General features: G+C 45.6%; 1 long non-coding RNA gene across 1 annotated transcript; it reads left to right on the top strand.

The window, feature by feature from the left end:
• The first annotated feature begins 6,504 nt into the window (after positions 1-6,504).
• On the top strand, positions 6,505-7,195 carry LOC113023408 (uncharacterized). The gene is made up of 3 exons (XR_003272573.1): positions 6,505-6,621; positions 6,862-6,954; positions 7,115-7,195. It is a non-coding gene; the product is annotated as an uncharacterized LOC113023408 (long non-coding RNA).
• Positions 7,196-7,401: the final 206 nt, after the last annotated feature.

Raw genomic sequence — 7,401 nt, 5'->3', positions numbered from 1 at the left:
AACTCCAGCTCACTGGTTATTTTCTCTTTCCAACCATAGAGATGATTGTGTGGGAAAATCCCAGCTGTTTCTGAAATGCAAGCAACCACGCCAAGTAATTTAAATCACCTTTCTTCCCCATTCTGATGCTCAGTTCAAACTTCAGCAGGTCATATTGACCATGTCTACATGACGAGCTGCTGCCATGTGTTTGGCCGATTAGAAATGTGCAGTAATAAGCATACGTACCTAATGAAGTGTGTGCGTCAGCTTACAAAGAGTGTGATTCTAAATGTGCCGAGGCTGTCATCTTAACAGTTCAGGGTGAAAAAGATGAAAATGAGTGACTGAAAAATGAAATACTTAAATTGAAACATTTACATTTGTAACCGAGCAAACACAATCTGCTAATGAAAGCTGTGTTCTGTGCATGATGGGAAAGAACAGAACAGCCACTAAATGAAGCATGCAGTGAGATTGTTTTTCTCAGCAACAACAAACCAAGCCCTAATTCCTCCACCGCCATCTTGATTATGAACGCAAGCGCTGTGGTGGCTATTCAGCAATGCTGCGACAAATGTGAATAATAATAAGATGAAATAAGAAGTGAGAAAGATTACAAGTTTGTCTCAGACCCACAGGAGCAGAAATCATGAGCAGCGAGTTAAGGAGAAGCACCGATCATCTTTGAGGGACGTGGCATTCTCGAAATTTATAACAGCGCCATGCCATCGTAATAATAAGGAATAGGATCTGTCATGGGGTCTAGCTGGTGTTTTTATTAGACCGATGGGAAGTCTCTGCGCCTCTCCTTTCTGTGTTGTAGTAATGAAAGTTACAGCACGTTCTCTCCCAGCCAAAGGTTGGCCCTGCCTAATGAAAACAGATGAAGCAGAGATAAAGTGTTTGCCGACATTAAGGGACTCATTTATCACCGTTAGCCCCCGAGCTATAGAACACCTTGGTCTGGAGCTCTCCTTTAACAGGCCCTGCCTCACAGCACCCTGGTGGCACACTGCAGCCTTCCAGGCGCATGCACACCTCCATCTTTACCTCTCTTTTCCCCTTCATTCTTTGTGCTTCACACAGATATATATATATTTATAAAGGTGTTGTTGTTTTTTTACTTCTGTGCAAATACACAAGGTTTATATAGGTTTTATAAGCCAAAAAAGAGAGTTTTTATGGAACCTTTATCAAATCTAAAGGATTTGGGAGTCCTTGCGGGACCTTCATAGCCGTTCGCCTCCCAATGTTGACCCTTTGTGGGTTCAACAGCCATCCGGAGCCGAATCGCCTCTGCTGAGGGGAGGGAGGGGGTCATGTTCTCATCTTAGCTGCTCATCTTGCCTGTGTATTAATGAATCTTTTTCGGCTGTGTTTAAAGCTGCTTAATTAAGTTCAAAGCAGCGCTCGGGGCACTGTGCGCCTGCTCGGCTGACCTCCCTATGAGTGGAAGTGTTGATTAGGAAGTAAAGAGACATGGAGGCACTGCAGGGGGTGGCTATTGATTGAAAGGATAGAGAGAGGGGGGGGGAAACTCATTTGGATTGTGGTGATTGGAATATCAGACTGCAATTTTTTTTATATAAATATATATAACTGATCTTCTGAATAACAATAACTCAATCCCCTGCGCTGACAGTTTGGTGAAAATTGCCCAACTTAAGTGAGGAATTTTCTGCGATAAGACCAAACGCCAGAGTTTTCCCTCATCCCAATAATAGCCCTTCACCCCCAGCCCGAGCTGTCTGCACGGTGTCGACCTCTCGACACCAACCTCGTGAAAGTTGGCCGCTGTGGATCGATAGCGTGTTAGCTTTTTTGTTTGTAGGTTCAGGGCTGCCTTGGCTTTATTACAGCTGCCGAGAGTCACGGGGGAGTCGTGCGCGGCTTTGTGAGAAAGGAGCTCCCTCTTGTTTGCCAAAAGTGTAATCCCGCCATGACCCGCCGCGACCCTGCCCTGAGAGGAAAGCTGCTTAGACAGAAGTGCGTGTCTGTGGGAGCTCCCAGCTGCCTGGCCTCTCTCTCCATCTCTCTGTTTTTTCCTCAATACATCCACCTCACTCTCTGTTTTTTCCCCCCTCTCCTTACTTTATAGCACCATCTCTCCTTTTTACCCCTCACGCTCATCTCATATATCCTCACCGTTTATTTCATCTCGCAGCAAACTTCATGCATTCCTCACTCCACATCAATACTTCTGAGACTCCCCCCTCCTCCTCCTCCTCCTACTCCCCCATCCTTCCACTGTCGAGCTTGTGAAGAAGGCGAGGCTTTGCTAAGTGCAGACAGATCTGATTTTTTTTCCTTCCAAAGGAGAAAATAAACACACAAAGTCTTAGACAGACTTCAGTACAGTGGTGGTGGTGGGGTGGGGTCTGCAGAGCAGGACCAGTGGTGCAGGAGGGGAAAGAGAGAAAAAGGAAAGGGAAAATGACCTCTGGAATCGATTTGGCATGGGTTGAAGCCAAGGCTAAAACTGTGCGCGGCGAGGCTCCGCTGAGGCTGCTTGTTGATTTGTAAATCTATTCATCTCTGACAAAAAATTAGGCACAGAAATGAAGTGGTAAAAATGTGAAGCTCCATGTTGATTCGAGCACTTAACGCCTGCAGAAGTTGTGCAAGTTTTGGTTGCCAGCTACTGGAAGAGCGGCTGATTTTATGCAGAAGAGCCAGCCGATGATGTCCCATGTTCCAAAAAAAAAAAAAAAGGAAAGAAAGAACAAGAAAGAGGGGCAGTCAGCACCTGATGCACGCTTCAGATCATCTTTGTGGGATCGCCTGGAGGGTCACTTCACTGGGATGCTCTTGATTTGGACACGCATGGTGGGGACGTGGATTTATAATGCAGGTTTTGGTGCCCGGCCCAGGGGGCATAGCATCACTGCCTGCCTGCTCCCCCTGCTGCGCCCGCTCCCCCGTCCTCCAGGGTGAGACATCACTCGGCGGGGGTCAGCAGCAATCTGATTCAGGAAGCACTGCAGGGGAGGAGGGGGGTGGCGGGTGGGTTGGAGGAAAACTGGGGAGCGGAGGTAGGTGTGGGCGAGTGGGGGGATTACCCACAAGTCTTTGGGTTTGGCATATCCAGAGTTAGGGCAGCCTGAATCAGCAGGAGGGGGACAGATCATAACCCCCTGCTGGCTGCTGCCTCAAATATAAAGCTAATGCTTGGCCACTCCAACTGGATGACAAACACATTATAGAAGGGAGAACGAGGGAGGAGGTGGTGGAGGAGGAGGAGGGTGGTGGTAATGGGCAGAGGGAGAGCAGCTCTACTTAAGTATGATCGTGTGTTTGAAATAGATAGGAAACAAGCCAGTCTCTGCTGTTACCATGGCATTCTATGACAGTCACCAGCCATAGGTTACTTAGTTTCTATGGGTAACAGTCCGTGCTGCACTTCACATCCACCGTGACACTGAACCTACAGATATCGCCCACCGAATCTCAGCAGCTCACAAGAAAGAAAGAAAGCCTCCCCTGCATCATTCAAAACATCCACACGCACCCCGGTTGTTTTCCCCCCCTCTCTTTACCATGATGATTTCAATGATTTTGGGGGTGGGGGTGGTCTGCTGAGATCTAAAGTGAGGAGAGAGCTTAACAGAATAGTCCAAGGTCGAGCCCAAACTAATCAGGCTCCTCATTTCCCTGGATGAAGTAATGAAGTAGAACGCTGACCCCTGGCTGACCCTGGGAATCTGTAGCAGCAAACTGGCCTGGAGACCAATTAGGCAAAAGTAAACGGAAATATTAAAGCACGGCATTCATTTTTTAATAAATATAATCCCAGACTCACACACTCACACACACACACAGACACAAAAGCAGCTTCAAAGCTCAAAGAAGGGCTTGATGTCTTACAGACTGTCAGGGAAACTTAAATCTTGCAGGGTAAGAAGCTTCTTTTTCTCCCCCCCTCTGAAGACCAGGGTTGATTACAACCTGGTTAGCTCTCCTAATTATCTCCTGCACTTGAGCTTTTTTAATGATTTCCATGATTCAATTACCCCTAACTGAATTCCTGTCTTCAATCAATTAAAGCCAAAGCTGCGCGCTCATCCATCTTCCAATCAGGACACCGGGAATCCCTCCATCCATTCTCATTTGAGGCGAGAGAGCGGGTCAGACAATTAACAGAGTTTGCATCCATCCATGTCTCTTTCCCCCCACCTCTCTCCTACTTCTAACCACCGCTTTCAGTCGGTTTAAGTGTGGTTTAACTTAAACTATAAATAACTAACTATTAATAGGCACTGGCAGGAGGCTCCTGCCAACAAACAAACGCTGCTCTTGTAAACGTGTTCTGCAGCGAAACCCTGAAGAAATACACCATCGCCTTTCATCCGAGAACCTCTTTGTCCCGCTCCACTCTGCTGGCTGTTGTGTTGCCTAATGTGAAGGTGAGTGGAGTGACAGCGGCCTTCTTCGCCTCTCAGGAACGTTCCTGACCGCACAAAGACGCCCACACTTTTTGGCACCATCTGCTGGAACCCTGAGAAACATGGAGAAGAAATCATGCTTATTTGTAACAATAACAATAAAAAGCAGGTGTGGAGGTGGGGGGAGAATTTCTTCCTGTTCCTTTTTTTGTTTTTTGACATCTTAATTGCATACCTGCTACTTTTTGCCAGAAAACTTTGATTGATGAATGCTTGCAGCTAAATTAGAAGTAGAAGTAGAAGAAGAAGAAGCATAGAAATGGTTGCCAAGGTGCCCAGATAGTCATTTAACCCTCATTGGTTGAGAGGGAAGCCAAGGGCAGCGGCAGCCTTTTCACATGCTGCTCTTTCCATCCCCATTATCTCCTCTGTCTCATCCCCGCGACCTTTGGTTTCCTTGAAAGGCTTTTGCATTCTTTTAAAATGAAAATACCAAACGGTGCTCTTTCTGCGCAGACGCGCGGGATGGTGCTGCAGATTAGGTTTGATGTTTTATCGTCATGGCGGCTCGCTCTTCAGGAAAAAAGAAAAATCATTTAACAGCAGTGCCAACTGCAGAGAGCAGAGCATTGGGGAGTGTTTTGGTCACGTTTAACATCGGGGAAGATCAAACACAAACGGAGGCCTGCTAGACTGCAGCGGCCTTGCGTGGGAATCCCACCATGATGAAGTCTGTGGCAGAACCACGGCCCCAAACGTCCCCATCAGCATCATGTTACTGGGAGGCTTCAGATGTCTTCATTCAGAGGGAAGCCTCGAGTACGTCTTTCCTCAGAGTCTTAGCTTTTTTTTCTTTTTTTCTTTTTTGTCCTTTTGGATGGCAGCGCACATTCCCTGGCACGATTTTCAATAGCGCTCCCCCTGGGGTAGCAGGGGAATGGCTATCTCTACAATTACACTGACAGCTCTTTTCTAAAGTGCACTTGATTTATTTGATTTAGCTAAGATTAATGGTCCTCCCACCAAGCAGGCCTGGCTGAGATGCGCAGCACAACACAGACTTCACCGCTGCAGATGCACAGGTGTATGCCAGCACTGGTGTACTGGAGATCTGTATATATTTATACACATATGCACGAAAAGTCACAAATCCATGACCACTCTGATCCAATCTGGGTTTTTTTGACCTACGTCGCATTTGAAAATGATTACAGTAGACATCCACTAAAGAGTCCAGAACTGCCAAAATAAATCTAATTATTTAAAGAATTGTTATTTTAACTCATATATAATCATATTTACCTTTCTAGTTTTAAAAATATTGCAAAAACAATAACAAAGCAATTAATGTTGGATGCTTTTATGTATTCAAAAGCATATCACTGCAACATATAAATATGTAATGTATTAAAATATACTTATTTTTTAAAAATATTTTGCAATCAATGCAAAGCTGAATCTTGAAAACCAGAGAAGCAGTCTGACAAAGTGAGCTTAAAGAAATTAAAAAAGCAAAACATGGGGCCAAGATTGAAAGAAAGAGATGTGAAGTAAAATCAGTGACATTTATCAGTCTGGAAAGGGTTACAAAGCTATTTCTAAGGCTTCAGGACTGCAGTGAAGCACAGTGAGAGCCATCATCGTCAAATGGAGCGGTGGTGAACGGGAGTGACCGGCCTACCAAAATTACTCCAAGAACGCACTGATGATTCATCCAGGAGGTCAGAGAGGAATCCAGAACAACATCTTTAAGAACTGCAGGGCTCACGTGTCTCAGTTAAGGTCAGAGTTCATGATTTAACAATAAGAAAGAGTCTGGACAAAAACGGCCTCCGTGAGAGTTCAAGGAGAAAACCACTGCTGACCAAAAAGAACACAAAGGCTCGTCTCACATTTACCAAAAGACTTTTGGGAAAATATTCTGTGGACTGATGAGACAAAGGTTTAACTTTTAGGAAGCTTTAAGTCCTGTTACAGTATGCCTTAAAACTAACACAGTATTTCATTAAAAGAACATTATAGCAACAGTCAAACACGGTGGTGTTAGTGTAATGGTCTGGGGCTGTTCTGCTGCCTCAGATTCACTGGCGTAACTGATTGAACCGTGAATTCTGCTCTACCAGAAAATCCTGAAGGATGATGTCCGGCCATCGGTTCATGCCCTGAAGCTGGAGTCAGTTATTGCACCTCCTTCAGTCAAGGATGGCACCACCAGTTCTTGGATTTTGGGGGCAATTACTTTTCTACTTAGGCCACGGTAGGTTTGGATAGCTTTCTTTCCCTTAATAATTGTAATCATTATTTAAACTGCATTTTACATTTTCTTAGCTGATCTTTATCTGAACATTAAAAATGTTCTTGATAAACATGTGTGACAATCGAGGGGACAAATACCTTTTTCTCCAGCATACTGTGCATTTTAAAACTGTAAGCTCTCCTATTGTAGCTGCTGTTGGCTGTATCCATACATTTTTAAGAAACTACTGCTCATCTGCAGACCTGCCGGAGACTCCGTGGGCTGAAACACTGTGAATGAATGTGTCAGCAGTATGAGCCGTGCTGGCCTCTGAAGCACCTGTCACACATGCAGGTGAGATGTTTTTCAGTAAGCTGTTTCTTTGTGTTTTTAACTAGATTTCATTGCTGTACTGGCACGCCAGCGCTGTGACAGGAGTGATTTCATTTTTGTGTGTTTTTGTTTTTTAATTTATGGTTTGATCTTATTTTCTGACTCCGAATTTCAAAAACAGACACGTGTTCCAGAGACACCTCCCCCACCACCGTGTGCCAGGAAAAGCTTTGTGTGGCTAGCTGGCTGACAGTTGCCAGGCCAGTGGTCCGGTACAGTCCAGTGCTCCTGGCACTGACGCCTGCCCATCTGCCTGAGTTGACACGTTCGCTCCCACACCACTTGTCCAGGAGGACAAAATGTGCTACGTTGTCCTGGCAAAGCTCCCTGAAATGTCAACCTGGCGTAACAAACCCATGCCGTCCCCTTGGCCCTTGTAGGCCTGGTAGTGTTGGTGGGGCGCTGCCC

Source organism: Astatotilapia calliptera, chromosome 6 (genome assembly GCF_900246225.1).
Source record: "Astatotilapia calliptera chromosome 6, fAstCal1.2, whole genome shotgun sequence".
NCBI classification, from domain to species: domain Eukaryota; kingdom Metazoa; phylum Chordata; class Actinopteri; order Cichliformes; family Cichlidae; genus Astatotilapia; species Astatotilapia calliptera.
This window is presented reverse-complemented; position numbering and strand designations above follow the sequence as displayed.